This window comes from Nanorana parkeri, unplaced genomic scaffold (assembly GCF_000935625.1).
Source record: "Nanorana parkeri isolate BGI_ZX_2015 unplaced genomic scaffold, ASM93562v1 scaffold1677, whole genome shotgun sequence".
Taxonomy (NCBI): Eukaryota; Metazoa; Chordata; class Amphibia; order Anura; family Dicroglossidae; genus Nanorana; species Nanorana parkeri.
Genome location: NW_017307945.1, coordinates 189,637 through 207,556, shown reverse-complemented (window position 1 = coordinate 207,556; position 17,920 = coordinate 189,637).

The window sequence follows — 17,920 nt, the reverse complement described above, 5'->3', positions numbered from 1 at the left end:
AATATGATGGTGTACATATTGATACTTATTTTATACACTTTGTATTTGTAGAGATATTTGGGCTGCATTTACATTTCAGTTTTTTTTTATTCCTCCACAATGCAAACAGCAATTAGGGATGGTTCATACTGGGTCCTAAGTGGATCAGGGAGTCTACATTCTTACACTATTACCCTGTCATTCCCCTATTAGTAAATGCGTGCAACATGTAAACCCCTCATCAGTATAAACTAAAAAGTCATTAAAATTAGAGCCAAATAGTGAATAGATATCTTGTTGCACTCCTTACCGGATAATGATAACCTGTTAAATAGGTGGGTGCTTGTAGTGACCATGGATGGTACCGTGAATAAAGTGAATTGTTAGAAATGTCACCAGCATTCTGAGCCTGATGAAGGGGCCCCTGCGTGGCCCAGAAAGTGCTAGTTTTTGAATGGCAATATTCCTGCAATAAATTGACTTTTGCTTATCTCACTAACTACTGGTGTGCTGGTGACATTTCTAACAATTTCAAATTAGAGCCAAACACAGTGCTAAAAAACATCTGTTTAGTTATAGGGAAACTATAATAGTTCAAGTTTTGTTGTTTTGTATCTCTCTCTCTCCTTTTGCAACAGACTGTTAATTGATGGAGATACATATGTGAAAACAAATGAAAATTTTCAGTAGACTCAAGAACAAATTATAAAAACCATATGAATAAGTGAATTTTGGACAGTGCTGGAAATGCAATATGTAACATAAATGCATATAACATAAATGAAAAATATATAAAGAGAAATAAGTTTGTACAGTTAGAATGCAATTTCAATGAAGGTAATCATGAGAGCTTACAACTAGGAGGGGCATGTGATACAAAAGGTAATAAGAAGTAAAAGGACAGTTATCATGTCAAGGTGGGATAGGCTTTCCTTAAATACATTTAACATATATGTATTTGTACTGGAGGTTTTACTAAATTACGTTTTAAATTTAGATATAGTTACATAATATGAGTTCATATAAGAACTCTTTCACATGAGCTTTCCGATCAGTTCTGTCTGTCGGTTTTTCAGGTTGACATTATCAGAGGTCCAATGTTAGTCTACGGCCAGCCGGATCTAAATGGGCATGCGTCTGTTTACATGCGGTTACCCCCGGCTCCAGCCAGTACCAGAAAAACAAACGGATCAGAGTTCCATTTTACCGGACCTGATCGTGGTGGATTGGGGGTCTGCTTACATTCAGTTCCCCATAGAACAACATGGGACTGGTAATTTCAGTTTTTCACTCCTTTGCCGGATGGATGAAAAAACTGGACAGACACAGATGTCACAACGGTGACATCCATTTTGATATGGAGGAGATCCATGCATGGATCCCCCCCCTGAACTAACTATTTGAAAGGGGCCTTAGGGTAGTTATACATATAAGATAATCATGACCTAAGATAATAAGACAGTGAGACACTCTAAGTAATGACTGTAGCATCTCTACATTCTAGCGCAGATCTTCAGCTGGCTGGCCTTGGTGGTGGTGGTTTGGGGGAGAAAGGTTGGCCAGTTGCCTAGCTAGGAATTTTTAGGTAATAAAATTATTGTTTCTATCCAGATAATGGCGTCTTTGTGTGTTCCTGCCCTTTCAAAAAATTATCATGCATGCTCAGGCATTTCGTACATGTCAATAATCATTTGACGAAAACCTTTGAGGTCATATTTTGGTCCTACATGGAGATGGGTGGTCTCTCCTGATTATGTAAGAGACAGTCATGTAGAACAGACTGAGGCGCTGATAAATCATATTTTAAGCTCATGCTGCCATTGCTGAGTATTCAGCAAAAACAACAGTTGGTTTTGGTGCTTTTTAAAGTTCTACACTCTTGCTGAGAATAAGCTTTACAAGTTGTACAGAGTCGCAGTTCCCTGTACATAGTTTCTTCAATATAGCCACACTCAGGGTAGAATCTGGATTTTGCTATAACATTAATCAGAAAATTGACAGGCTTAGCAAACATGTTTCTGTGTGTGTAATTTCCCCCTAATCAGCATGTATAGAGGAATCTCCCATGCTGGCTATTGCTTTTTGACAGCCATCACTCACAGCTGTCAAAATACCCAAACAGCAACTGCAGCTGATTGGCTACAGTCACTGGTCAGCCATCAACCTTTGGCCCCACTCCATCAACAAAAGCTGACAGAAAATCTACTTTTGTCAAGCTAAGTGGTACTGACAGGGCCACCCACTTCTTGAATTTCAGCAGGACTCGGCCACAATTCGAGCAGTTTAAGTAAGTTTAACTCAGTAGGCTGATCTGCATAATTGATCAGTGAGTTCCTGTGCTCACACAAGGTGTCTGGGGACAAAAGAGAGAGCTCGGCATTTATTGTATCCAATACCAGAATATAGCCAGCAATTTGGGTTCAGGTTTCTGCTGACCTTCAGGTGCAATATAAAAGACCTAAGCTAAGAGAAAGGAGTCAGAACATTCAGTGTTTTACACCAGTGATAGACATAGAGAATCATATGGCTGTAGGGTCTCACTAAAAGTAGACTAGAAACAGATTAGAACTGCTGGGACATACCGTTCTGCATCTGAGCTGCTATATACAGTAGATCTTGTGCTGCCCATTACCTGTTTTTATTCAAAGCTGTGGCCGGGCCTCCAGGACTTCCCCCACTGGCCCACCCTGACCCAGGAACCTCTTCTCATTGCCCCACTGCCCTTCTCATCCTTCACCTGCTGCCTGATACCTGCTGTTCCTGACGCTGTGGCTGGGTCACACTTGACCTTCACCTGTTCCAGAACCCCCTCTGGAAGGACTCTGCAAGCCACTGTTTTTTTTACTTATTCTGTTGTGCTCCTTGCTGTGCTGTATTTCTGCCCTGTGACCCTATTGTTTGTCCCTTGCTGTGCTATATTGCTAACTTTGCGCTGCGCAAACTGTTGGCGCTATATAAATCCTGTATAATAATAATAATAACTTGTGACCCTGCTGCTTTTCCTTTCTGTGCCCAGATTGCTATACTGGAGCATGGACTGTCCCTGGTGTGCCATATTGTTACCCCATGTTATTGCTGCTTATCCCTCCTGTGCCCAGATTGCTCTACTGGAACATGGGAATATCCCTGCTGTGTCATATTGCTACCCTGTGTTCCTGCTGCTTATCCTTTATGTGCCCAGATTGCTGTACTGGAACATGAGACTATCCCTGCTGTGTCATATTGCTACCCTCAGTACCCTGTGTTCCTGAAGCTTATCCTTTCTGTGACCAGATTGCTGTACTGGAACATGGGACTATCCCTTCTGTGCTATATTGCTAAACTGTGTTCCTGCTGCTTATCCTTTCTGTGCCCGTTGGACATGGGACTATCCCTGCTGTGTCATATTGCTACCCTGTGTTCCTGCTGCTTAGGGTTGATGTGCCCAGATGGCTGTACTGGGACTCAGGACTTATCATTTGCTTTGCCACATTGCTGCCCTGTGATCTCACTCTGTGTCTCTCGGTGTGCTTTGGAGTGTTACCATTGGACCTACCCCTTGTTGCTGCACCCTGATTTTGTGGAGTCCTACTGGCTGTACCACACTGTTATCTTGCCCCACTCCTGTGTACCAAAATACCCCAATAATACCCCACACGTCTGATCCAGTGTGATTCGCCTCTGTGTTCTCTCACTCTCTGCTCCTATTTAATTACAGTAACTAACTGTTGTATGTTCAAGTACTGTTGTAGGTTATGGATTTCATTTAAGGAGAAGAATATGGAGTTAATTATCATGGTGAGGGAGAGAAGAGCTTTTCTACACAGCCGGTATACAGCAATATAGTATTTTCCACTCTTTTCTATGCAGAGTTGCAGACTTCAAAATTTTACAATACAAGATTCATTCCACTTTGCCCCCCTTCCTCCCTATGTTGTCACTGTAATCAGCCAGATGCTGGTGGACAATTCTGCACCTCATTAATCATCAAATGAGTGTCTATATTAAGCTTTGACACATATTCAGAGCTCATAGCAACAAAATTGACTGCTCAGCATGAATGACGGCAACAAACCAAGGAGGGCATGAAAAAATAGCAGAGACTAAGTGGCATGTGTCGCTGGGAAAGCAGAAAAAAAATCTGTTAAACATAATTATACCAAACACTACATGTTATTTTGCAGCATCAAAACACTGTTCACATAAACATAAGACAAGTACTGTTACATAGGGCAACGTGCACTCTTCGAAGATTTATTTTTGGATCAAGCAGTGACTAGTAGTCCAGGTACAACCAGGGATAGTAAAATGTCAAATAAAATTTAATGTAACAACACCCTACATATTGCTGAGATTTCCTTGCAAAAACATCAAAATCATCAATAGCATACTAGCTGCACCATACGAAATATAAACAGCTACTTCTTATTGGTCTATTCACATTATATTGCCACACAAAATGCATGGAATCCCGTGCTATTGCACAGCACATGGTACTGCACGCTAGATGTGCTGGTGCTTTGCATTTCAATTGATTCTTGTTGGCACCCTGGTACACTGGTATCACAATAATGTGTATTTTGTTGCCGTGCATTACTTTTTCAAACCACAAACAATGCAACACATATTACTGCAGTGCATGCCTACCAGAAGGTGCATTGGGATGCAATTTACCATTAGGCATGACATTATAGTTTGGATAGGCCCAATGATATACTGGATCCTGCCATCAAGGTCAAGTTCATCTGTTTGCAATGAAAGGATGAGAGCATCAAGCTGTAGGGATTGGTCCAGATATAAATGTTTATTTGTCACAGCAAAAGGATTTAATTCAGAGTTGACAGGCAACACAATTTGGGGGTTATCTACCTATATAAAGGTAGTTAAAAAATAACCCCCTTAAAATTACTAGGTATCAATACATAAAATGAATAGTAAAAGCCACGCTGTGTGAATGAAACTGCAAAAGTGTCAGATATAGTAGATACTGACCTTGAAATAATGTGATACAATGGGGTCTATTCACTCAGCTGCCGCTATATCATAGATAAAAATAAGGTTTTTAGTAAGCAGCCACAGACACTGTGTGCAATCGCTCAGCTCCTCTACTCCACCCTACCTACGTATGTTACGTCAAAGGGCGTGACTTCATCAGTCACTACGAGTCTCCACTTTTTATTTTGATGCATGGGCCATTTGGATGAATTGTCTGCTTTCAACTCCTGAGACTGCAAGAGAGTCTGTACCTGAGAGGAGGAAATTACTGAGAGGTGTTCGACATCAGGTGCTTCCTCTACCTGGTTTGAATTAGAGGAACAGCGCATACAGACCCTGGTGGGTCTCTGCTAAAGGTGAGGTGCATTCCAGAAGGTTTCTCTGTTGATGGTCACAGGAGACTGAGATTATTTTACATCCAATGTTTTTTCTTCTATTTTCCTAATGGCCTAGAGAAGATCCAGGATTATGGACATTTTTTAACCATTTATTATTTTCACTTCACAAGTGCATATTATACACATGCATTTTTTATAGTTGTTATTCTTTGCACATTACATCACATTGTTTCACAGTTAACATCTATTGTATTTGATTTTCCATTATGGATATTTTGTAGCAATGCATTTACACTGAGGTGCATGGTATATACATGCGTTTCTTATTTGTTTAGGACTTTTTACACATTGTATCACATTATTTCAAGGTCAGTATCTACTATATCTGACACTTTTGCAGTTTCATTCACACAGCGCGGCTTTTACTATTATTTTTATACTATATATCTGACCACACAGATTTCAGCTGCTGCTTAACTTGATTGGAGTAGTGGCGCGAGGTTTCACATGATTCACTCAGGTATCAATACATAGACAGCAAATCCTCAGTTATATATCAATATTCAAGATAATTCATCTTAATCTCAGCTGGAAAGGTGAGACGCATGGTTGTGAACATATGACAATTTTTTTTTGCGACCCAATTCTTAGCACTAGTTTAGGGGGACTTGCAAAAACATCAAAATCATCAATAGCATACTAGCTGAGTGATCACTTCCATTACAGAATACAGAACTGAACAGAAGGGTAAAAGCAAAGCGACCTACAAGTGCAACACATTTGAGGGAACCTCTGCAACAGTGTTGGGAAGAACATTTCGCACAAATGTTATTTGATTTCTGTTGTATAAAGTATGCCACGAGACTGTTTGGCTGTTGTATCTGCAAAAGGTGGCTACTTTGAGGAGTCAAAACTTTAGGTTACATTTTTCTTTAAAGAAAACTGTTTCATAATTTACAGGTGAAACTCGAATAATTAGAATATCGTGCAAAGTTCATTTATTTCACTAATGCAACTTAAAAGTTGAAACTAATATATGAGATAGACTCATTACATGCAAAGCAAGATAGTTCAAGCCGTGATTTGTCATAATTGTGATGATTATGGCTTACAGCTCATGAAAACCCCAAGAACCCCAAATCCACAACCTCAAAAAAGTAGATTATTACATGCAATCAATAAAACAAGGATTGTACATAGAACAATATCGGACCTCTGAAAACTACAAGCATGCATATGTACTCAGTACTTGGTTTGGGCCCCTTTTGCAGGACTTACTGCAATTACTTTTGCACGATATTCTAATTATTCGAGTTTCACCTGTATTTTGGATGTCCAATTGTTTAGTTGTTCTATGCTTTATATTCAGAGTACATTGAGACATTACATTTCAATAAAAACTGGAAAATGGTGGTGTTCTATAACGTTTGCCTGGCAGTGTATATATAAATATATAAGGCCATCAACATGCCGAACTACCTGCAAAATTGGCATTTGATTTTGCACATTCACAAACATGTACTCAATTATTGCAACGCATTTCTGATATAAAATATTGTATAAAACCCTGTACGATACAACACTGTAACTGTTGGAAAACCCAATTATTATTTTTCAATTGTCTCATCTGCCAAAAAATTTTTTTATTCTGTTCAGCCAACTTTCTAATCCAGACACCGTTGCTGGACACTATAGTCAGGTACTGACCATTGACTTTTCAACACTGCAGTCAAATACAACCTTAGGCCTGTAAGTGGATAGTGCAGGAACAGAAGCTTACTTATAAAGTCATCTATGGGGTCTATTCACTAAGCTGCCGTAGGCAGCCGAGTGAATGACCGACCTGAAGTGAAGTGAGCCGAACACTGTTCGGCTATTAACTCCAGGCTGGTACGGCTGATTTCAGCCGTACATCGGCTGAAATCAGCTGTACATCGGCTTGCTTCACATGGCTTCGGGCCGAAGTGCAGAAGGAGTTCGACTCAGCCGATCCAACATCTGGATCGGCTGAGCCGACCCTCCGGCAGGCTACTCACTGCTGTTCGGTCTATTCTCATAGATGCCGAACAGCAGTGAGTGAATAGCCGAATGCCGCTAAGCCGAATGCCGCTAAGCCGAGGTACCGAGCAGAACAGAAAAAAAAAAGTTAATAGAAAACGATTGTGCGGAGCTAGCAGTGACAGCTAGCTCCGCCCAATAGTTTTTCTCTATTCTGACATCGCTCCGTGTCAGAATAAAGAAAAAGAAAGACACAGCAGTGTTTCTCTCCTTGGCGGCCAGGAGCAGGAGACTCCCGGGGTGCCAGGGAGAGTTAGCTGTTTGGAGATCAGTGTCCCTGGTTAGCAGGTAACCAGGGACACTGATCTCTCTGCAAGTGGCCGGAGCCAGCCGTAAGATCATGGCTGGCTCTGCCCAGCTGTCAGACGCAGGCTGTCGGCCGACCAATGGCCAGCCGCTCGGCCAGCTTCGGCTTTCAGCACGGCTCAGCCGAGCCGATGCATATGCATTCGGCTCGACTGAGCCGCTCGGCCAGGTTCGGGAGATTTACGGGCTATAGTGTATAGCCCGTACAGCACCCCTTCGGTTCTACTGAACCAAAGGGGTCCTGGGGCCGAAGCTAGCCGAAGGATCGGCCGAAGCTACGGCTAGATCCTTCGGCAGCTTCGTGAATAGACCCTAATGTGTTTCTCCTTCAATCTCCTGCTTTGTTAGATTCACAATCCTTTGCAAAAATGTTGTAAGTTATGATTGAAGTATGGCTGCAAAATATATTTGGGGTGTATATGGATGTATGCTAATGTGTTGAAGTTAATACACTTCAGTCTTATGCTAACTAGGTCTTTATTGTGATAAACATACTGACCAGTTGCCTGCAATTAAACTGTTTTCAGGGTGGTGTTGACTGTACACAGTGATAACCGCTTTAGACAGTTTTTTTTGTCAAAAGAAACCTGTTTAGTTAACCAGATAGAGGAACATAAAAGGGATCATCAGAACAACCAATCAGAAATAATTTTAGTGTTAGTGAATGGTAGTAAATAGTATATGAAATCAGAGATTAAAAATGTCTAGGGCAGGGGTCTCAATGCACCGGCCTGCGGGCCAATTTCGAAACAGTACCATGTGGCCCACAGCCAGCTGACAAGTCAGGCACGTGGTCACGGACCGCGTTCCTGACTTGTGGGAAAAGCTACACGGTCTGCATCTCTGTCAGATGCTGACAGCATAGCTGCTCCTGTCAGGGCGGCATTCACTAGTTTCTTTTGGCCGGAGCTCTTATAGTTCTGAGCTCCGGATGAAAAAAAGGATTAGTAAGGTCTGCACCAGACCTTACTAATCAACCAATGGATCACCAGGGATGGTGCTTCCTCACCTCCTTCCTCCAAAGACGTATGCAGGTGAGGGGGCTCTTTGTTTTTTTATATATGTGTGTGTGTGTGTAAGGGGGATAGCATTATTGTGTATCTGTGTGTAAGGGGAGTTGCATTCATTTGTATCTGTGGGTAAAGGGTCGTTGCATTATTGTGTATGAGTGTATTTCTATGTGTGTGTGGGGGTTGCATTATTGTATATATGTGTATATTTGGGGGGGGGGGGTTGTGTGAGTGAATGTGTGAATCTGTTGGTCCTCTATGATTACAATTGAAAACTGTAGGAAAACAAAAACACATACACTGACAGTGCACACATATACACATGTATGCATACTGATATGACACACACACAGAGAAATATTAGCCCACATACCACATACTGACATCACTCATAGAAATCCTGACAGTACACAGAAAGCATCACAAACATGTATACAAAGAAACCATCAAATACATATGCTGATATTATAAACGCACGCATTAACAATGGTACTATATATAGTTACATTTTATTTTGAAGTATGACATTTTATTAAATTTGGCAAGCGGCCCCCATGGGAGAAGAACATTTGTCCAGTGGCCCCCAACTAAATTGAGTCCTGGTCTAGGGCAGGGGTAGACAACCTTGGCTCTCCAGCTGTGCCGAAACTACAAATCCCTTCATGCTTCTGCCTCTGGGAGTCATGCATGTGGCTTGCAATGCCTTATGAGATTTGTAGTTTCAGCACAGCTGGAAAGCCAAGGTTGGCTACCCCTGGTCTAGGGGAATCAGAGAATCATCATGAAGAGGATCATGAAGGGAGAGGCCTGGAAACACTTAGGCACATCTACTGTGTAGATTGGACATATATGCTGGGTGGATGGAGTATCTTTATCCATATCATCATCATCATCATCATCATCATCATCATCCATCATCATCCATCATCCTCCATCATCCATCATCATCATCTAGATATACATAGAAAGAATTATATTTTTATTATTATGATGTATATACTCTGTTGGATTGTTCCTGTTCATCTGTTTCTGGGATCCAATAAACGGTACACGCTCTGGAAAAGAAGCAAGGTTGACTTGATATTTTCTGAAGATTGCGTTAATCTCCTTTTCCCAACATAAATATAAATGTTTGTATAATTTAAAGTACAAGTACAACTACATCTGATTGGCTTATACTGCTGCCCATTCCTCTCCCAGACTTGCATATTGAGAAACTAGACAGATTGAAATACTATTTAAAAATACATTTAGGTAATATTCTTAATGAATACTTAACAAAAGTGGAAACATTATGTCTGCATATCATTACACCTTAAAGGAACACTCAAAAAATTAAAGGAGGCATATTGTGAGTGTAAAATATACTCTTCCCAATACTTAGCCACTGTGTCTGTCCCATGCAGCCTCTATCTACAGAGAGCTGAGCGATCAGGAACTGCTGATTGCTCAACTCATGGCTTCTCCCTGCAGAGAGTAATGACTGTCAGTCTTCACTCCCTGCAGGGATTCTCTCTTTTTCCAGTGCTCATTTAGGGACAGACAGGGGACAGGGTGGGCACAGCTGGTCTCTGGGTCTAGATATTGTTACAATATTGTTGAGATCCTTCCAGGCTGCAGCATGCTCTCATATAGCAGGCAGTAGACCATTATATGCTAAATTTATGTCACAGGGATACATTAGTAAATTGGTCCTGTGTGACCCAAAACAGAAGTAATGTGGAAAAAAAAGGTTTGGTATTACCTCTCTTTTAATCAGAATTCAGTCAGTAAATATATGAAGTATAAGACAATTACTTGTGTCTGCCTTTTATTTTTATACATCTTTTTAGAAAAAATATATGTTTTAGAAATGTTGAATCTATAGCAGGAGCCTATAAAAAAATATTTTTTTGTTTTTCCTTCAGCAAATGAGCCTTTACACACAATGGTATCCGTGTAGAAGTGAAATGTCTGCCAACAACATCTGCTAAAAATTGACCTAAAAAAACCTACTAATAACTGCATAGAGCTGATGTATAAATTGTAAGGTTCAGAATGTGCCTGTATAGCTGCAGCTCACCATCAGAAAAAAATCCAAGCAATTGCACTTATACTGCCTGCAATGTTTTCTGCTCGAATATTGGTATTCAACTATTTTGCATTAAAGCAGAGTAAGGCCAAATAACCTATAAAGCTATATTTAGAAAGGCTATAACTTTGTGCACTTCAGCTGGCTGATTGAGAGGCTGCGTGCTGTAATGCAGCTATTAATATGTGCTGCCTGTAATTTGACAAACTGGCACACACGTGGCCTAGTGGAAATGAACCGATTCTGGCACTGATGAGCGTTTCCTCTTGAAAATGAAGCATCATTATGAGAGCAATGGTTATGCTGATGATGTCGGTGTATATTTTGCACACACCAGCGCACATAAAGGGTGTTGAAGCAGAGAGATTGTATATACTTAGCAGTGTAGAAGCAGCTGCTAGGTTATGTTCTTGCGAATTCAGATGGGTGTTTCTATTACGTTTGCAGCAGCCAGACTGTAGGATGATAAAGCTGTCAAGTTTCTAATGGGAAAATGATTGTTGTGAATGTTTTATAACATTAGAAGAGTAAGTCATCTAGAATATGCAATATCATAGAGGTAAACAGGCTTCTGTATTACTTTGGAGGTGTTTTCAGTACTTAACCATTTTCAGTATGTCATGCTGAGAAAGTGGTCTCCACTCTCCAGCATTTCCTATCTTCCAGTAAGAAATGACCTATATAGCACCTAATGTAGCTGCTGCATGTTCCAAGTATTATTGGAGTGCAAATTCCAGCATTTCAGCAGGCTAGAAGATCTTTTTATTTTTGAATGTTTAGAAGCAATATGCACTAACATACCGTATTTTGCGTTCCATAAGACGCACCGAACCATAGGACGCAAGGAGGTCCGGTGCGCCTTATGGAGAACTCGACAGACCGTAGCTTCTGTCACGGCTTCTGTGACAGCTTCTGTGACAGAAGCTGCAGTTAGTGACCGCTGAGACAGGTGGTGCTGTGATTACAGTGCCACGGTCTCAGTGATCACACAGAGCAGACGAAGAACGTTGGTTCTTCGTCTGCTCCATGGTGATCTCGATCGCCGAAGCTGCTCGGTTTTAAAACGAGTGATCTCATTAAATCAATCGTATTAAATGAGCAGTGGCTCCTACTGTACATTTAGCTCTGCTTTAGCAGAGCTAAATGTACAAAAAACGACTCGCCCGGCGCCCGAAACAGCATGTCTCGGGCGTCGGGATTAGCTCCATAAGACGCAGGCACATTGACCCCCTCTTTTTGGGGGGAAAAAAGTGCGTCTTATGGAGCGAAAAATACGGTAACTAACATATTGATAATTTAACCCAATGGTTGGACTTGTAACCTTGAGATCCACAATGTGTGATCATCAGACAATTCTTTGCTGCTCTTTCTCTTCTCCATGCTCCATGCGGCACACAGAGGCACAACAGAAAGGTTGAGTCAATTTTTCACCATTTTAACTGGTTGCCGGTGCGATTTCTATATTGTCAGCACCTGTTAATTGATACAGGTGAGTTACATTACAAATTACAGGAGCATCACAGACATGGAATGCAATTATTTCTTGCAATTTGGAGAAGGTGCCAATAATTTTGTCCAGTAAATTTTTGGAGTTTTGCATGGAATGTGTCAGATTTGGCTTTTTTTCCTCCACTTTTTTTGTGTCATATTAATGCAAACAAAAGAAATAAACACGAGAATGCCTAAATATTTGTAATTGCAACAATTTTCTGCGCAAAGTGCTGGATTATCTGACAGAAATGCAGGGGTTCCAATATTTTTGGCCATGACTGTAGCTCGCTATATTTCGCTATATACTGAGCTCTTCCCACGAACCTAAAGAGAACAATGGGATAAAAAGTTTACCCCATAGTTCTTTTTTAAAGAGCAGCATTTGTGATATGTGTGTGTGTATGTGTTTGCACTGACTACAGTTGGCAGATGTATTTCAGGGCTAGTTCACACCAAGTGCGGAGCAAGTTCAGAGCAGAGCAGTTACAGAATGGAACTACGTCCAATGTATTCCAATGGTATTTTGGGCTCTAGTTCACCCCGCAGCGTTCAGTTCCAGAGCATGTAAAAAAACTGCAGCAAGCCCTGCTCTGGAACGCATGCAAATGCAACTAAATGTATGCAAACGCCCTGGAACGCACTGAAAGCCCATTTTAGGCTAAAAAAAATTGTCAACATTGTTTTCTTCACAAAAATGGCCCAGAATGCGGCAAAAACGCGGCAAAACACACTGCGTGTCTTGGTGTGAACAAGACCTCATGCAGATAAAGAGCAGAGAGGGAATTCTGTCTATTATGGCACTCTGCTGTCTATTATGGCACTCTGGTACAGCAGAGATCCCATGTAAATATTTTAAAGACCTGGGAAGAAATTACAGTAATTATAAAAAAGAAGAGGCAATTTAGAACCCTTATTTCCATATTCAGCATATGCTCGACCCCTAATCACTGTTACCTTGCATTTGCTGGTTGCAGTACAAATAATTTATTGATCATATGCTAAAACTATATTGAAAATATAATCTAGAACAGGGGTCGGCAATCTTGGCACTCCAACTGTGCTAAAACAACAAATCCCATCATACCTGCCTCTTGGAGTTATTTTTGTAGCTGTCGGTCTTGCAATGCCTCATGGGACTTGTAGTTTGACAACAGTTTGATGTTATTATATTGTTGTGGTGAAAGCTATAGATAATCAGCTAGCACATTTTTTTCAGTAACTCTGTTGATAATGATGATGATTAACGTGCCCACTTTCTACAAAGCATAATACAAATACAACATTTCAAACTAAGCTGGGTGCTTCTACACTGAGATGCCTTTGCAATTCTTGAGACACTAGAGGTTATGTTTATTTTACCACTCAAAATAATTTATTTATTGGCCTGCTTTTCTTGTAGCAATTTACTATGCAGATAGTGTCAGCATTGCCGGTGGCTGAAAAATACAGGATAGGTTAACTCCAGGGCTGTGCGGTAAGGTCCATGCTAAGTGAGGCATTTCCCCCACCCTGCCCACCACCCGGTCACTAAGCTATGGGTGAAGGAGGGAGGGAAGAGGAAGCATCGAGATCGATGACCTCAGTGGGGTTTTTTTTTTGCTTTTTTGATTGGACAGCTTGGACCAATGGCGCTTTGCCATTGGTCCAAACCATCCACAGATTTCAAGCCTCTAACACCAAGTAGAGGCTGTTGTAGCTTTGGCCTCACAATGTTAGGTTACACAAGTAGTGGGGAAGCCCGCTGCTGTGTAACCTAACTTCGCTGTCAAAAGTCGGATGAAGCACTGCCTCTAATTAATAGGCAACACTCCATCCATGACAGGTTATACAGCGGGGAGGCTTTCCCTGCTGTGTAACCTGTTAGATGCCGGTCTCGAAGCTGACTGCTTTTTTTCCCCCTAGTACTAGGTGAGGCTCTGCCTCACCTGCCTCCCCTGACCACATGTCCCTGTTTAACTCACATGAGGTAAAGGGTGTCTTGTTCTTAGTTATAGTTGCTGTCTGAATGTAAATGAGATGCCTCATAGTATACAGAAATCCAGTACGAAAATCTGAAATCCTGTGCAATGGTTGTAATTTTTCTAGCTCATTCTAAACAGTATTTTCACAAAGTATACTATTATAAAACTGATATTTACAGTGTCAGCTGTTTTGTATAGCTGAAATATAAATGTATCCTTTTATAATGAATATAAAATGACAGGGAATGACTCACTTCAGCATGGGAACAGAATTTGAAAACTACTTGCAGTCACAATAATTCCTGAAGCTATAGAAATAGATTCCACTAAGTTGTCATTTACTCATAGGATAATCCTCAATTGACCCTAATGTTTTTACCTTAGCAGTCAGCATTAAACTGGATAGCAATTGGGATAGGTTTAGAGGCTACATGGGGACCATGCTGCTATGCTTCCCTAAGACATCAGACCATTGCACTTAGAGTACAACTTTGATTCAGTGTTAAAGGCATAATCCACGTTAAAAAAAAATAGATGCAAAAAGAAAATGTATTCTTTTTTTGCACTGAAGCCTGCAAAGCATTGCAAACACAATTAGTGAATTGCAGGTGCAATGCACAGCCTCCCGCAGATTGTTCCTCCAGCCCCTGTCCATACGGAGGAACAGCCCATCAGTTATAGAGCTGGAGAAAATTAAAAATGGACTACACGTGAGGTGACGTCACTGCACTTTTACTCCACTGAGAACTACTGTCGCACGGCAGGCAGGACTGACCATTTTTTTCTGACCTTGTTCCATGTCTTGTGAATGAATCTGTGAATGAATGACCTGGCTATGTGGATGAAGCCAAATAAAAAAGTAGTAGGAGCCTGCAGAGAGAAGGATGCTGCAATTCAGGTAGGTTGGGGGCTGAGGGTGGCAATTACCAAATAGTACCATATTCCATGTTATACATCTCGCTCTTTTTCTCTCAGTGCCACTTGTTGCAAAAAGTGCTCTGGTTATGTCACTGAAGAGTCATGTGTCCTGACATGTCATCCTATATGTCCCATGATCACTTGTGTCTTTTAGCTAAAAGCGCATGTGTGACCCATGTCCTGGCAGCTGCTGTCAGTTAACCACTTGGAGTGGAGCCGGGGAGTCTCTTGGGTACAGGGATTCACTGGTGCTTGTGCATTTCGGTGCAAAGAATAGCCAGAAGCGTGCATACAAGGGCGGCTATGTTGAGGCTCCAGAGGGACCTCCAGAGGGACCCCACAAGACAGCACAAACATCATCTGCATAAGGCAACAGGCCAAACAAAAGAAATGCTGATTGAATGATCCAGATTTGGTTGATGGTCAATGTTAAAAAAAAAAAAAAGTTGGTTGACTGTGCTGGATTTTTCCATGCATGAGCTTTAGAGTTACCTGAGATAATTAGAAGACTTACCTAACCCCAGGGGTGTCCACTAAGTGCCTAGATGTAACAGATGAATTGCATACATGGGCAATATAAACTCAGTGACAAAAGGTTGTCAGTGCTAAGTGCAAAGAGCAGAAGTCATAGGGAATAATCATAATGGGCAGCACAGTGATGTAGTGCAGCACTGGGGGTCCTTGGTTAAAATCCTGGCCAGGTCACTATCTGCAAGGAGTTTGTATGTTCTCCCTGTGCTTGCATGTGTTTTCTCCCACACTCCAAAGATATGCTTAGGTTAATTGGCTCCTGTCTAAATTGGCTCTAGTATGTATGCATGTGAGCTCCTCAAGGGCAGGGACTAATGTGAATGCGCACTGTAAATGTAAAGCGCTGCATAAATTGCCGGCACTATATAAATACCTGTAATAAATAAATCATAATCCATCTTGTATGTCTCTTGTGAGTTGTGGTGGGTTACTGCAGTTTTCTTTTAGTGCTTTGCTCTTTGCCCTATTTACCAGATAAACTTGTACATGTGTGGATAAAACTGAGGCTTACCAAAGTCTTGTGGGAAGTTCATAATTTGCCTTGCAACATTGATGTGATGGTGGACAGAGTAGATGGAGACTCTCATAGTTTAGAATTAGGACCGCACTATATGGAGGTGCCTTTACGTGGCTGATCGGCTTTCACATTTTCTGCAGAAGACGTGTATCTAAACCTCTGCTTTTAACCTTAGTGGTTAGACAGTTTTTTTTGCATGCTGGCTGGTGAGTGTACCAGGAAACGTTTTGCTGGTGGACAGAGTAAGACACATGACATACTACATTAGAGGATATCTGGCTCTTAAACATTGCTCTGTAAATTACATTTCGAGCTATTTTTTGCAGCATAATGTACCAAAGTATGAACACCAACACACAAGCAAACCACAGATTGCAGTTTAGTTTGATCCTTTCCAATCCTGTTTGCAGTGGTACTTATCTCTAAATCCTCTTTGGGGTAGTTAAATATCCTCTTAAACAGGCAAAACAAATGTGTTATGGCCATGCCAACGGTGTACTGTATGAGTGGGTATTTTCAACCGAAAACAATTTGGTTTAAGAACGATGTGCAGCTCTGAGAGCAGTACTGAGAATGTGACTTTACACTTTCAGGTAGCTTTTCTCCTTTGTCTATTTTAAGATCAGATGTGTTGGAAGTATGTTACTTCATTTAAATGCAATGTACAACTTGTAACCATTTTACAAATGGGCCATTTCAAGTGTTGCTGACTCCCTTGAGTTTAACTCCTGCAGCATTATTATCGTTACAGCTGAAAGCCAGGCGAACAGCTAAATGAACAGAATAAATACTGTACATATGAGGGAGCCATTTTACCTGACAAATAAATTGTATTTCTGTCCATAGGTTTCTCAGGTTTACACAGTTCTGAAATACCGTGCAGCCCTGTCTAGCTGGTCAGAATACCAGATTTTTCTCTGATGCATGTCATTAACATTTACAGGTCTCTTCCCCACCTCCAGCCTGTGACTAGACAGTAAAATGAGAAGCAGCACACTGATGAACTCTGATCTCTCTGCCCTTTTCTCCTTTCAGCGTGCTCCTTGCACTGCAGCACACCCGATTGGCTCCTTGTGCTGCTTCTCCCTCTCTCGGTCTGAGGTCTTCTGTACAGGGATTGCAAGAGGCTGATTTCATATTCAGGTACTTACACTGAATGCATTAAACATATATTAAAGGATAATTATGGGGTGAGTGAAATACACTTATCCCCATAATTCAAGCCAACCTGTGACACTGAAGCTGTCACATGTCGGCTCTATTGATCGTGAAGTCAGCGAATACATACCGCCGATCGCTGACTTCCCGACCCTCTCCCTGCTGAGAGCAGTGACTGTCGGTCACTACCCCCCACAGGGATTCCCCTCTTCCCTCTTCGATCCTCCAGCACTGACTGGAGGAATGGATGGGGGAGGGGGGCACAGCTGGCTCTGCTTCTAGGTAGGCAGAGCCAGCTGTCAATCAGCCAGCTGGGTGGATCTTGACAGTATTGTCGGGATTCATCCCGGCTGGGGCGCAGCTCTGTACTGTCAGCATATAGCCCGCTATATATTGTGTTGTGGGTAACAAGAGGACATAAGTAAATGTCCTACTGTGACCCTGAAGAGAACTATGGCCAAAGTTCAATTTTAAAGGATTAATCAATAAATACAGGTATGCAATACAATGTGGTGTGTTTATATATGTCTGGAGTTTCCCTTGTATTAAATATAAATTCATAAAAATGAGCAAAGGGCAAATATAAAAAGCACCACATGAAATACACA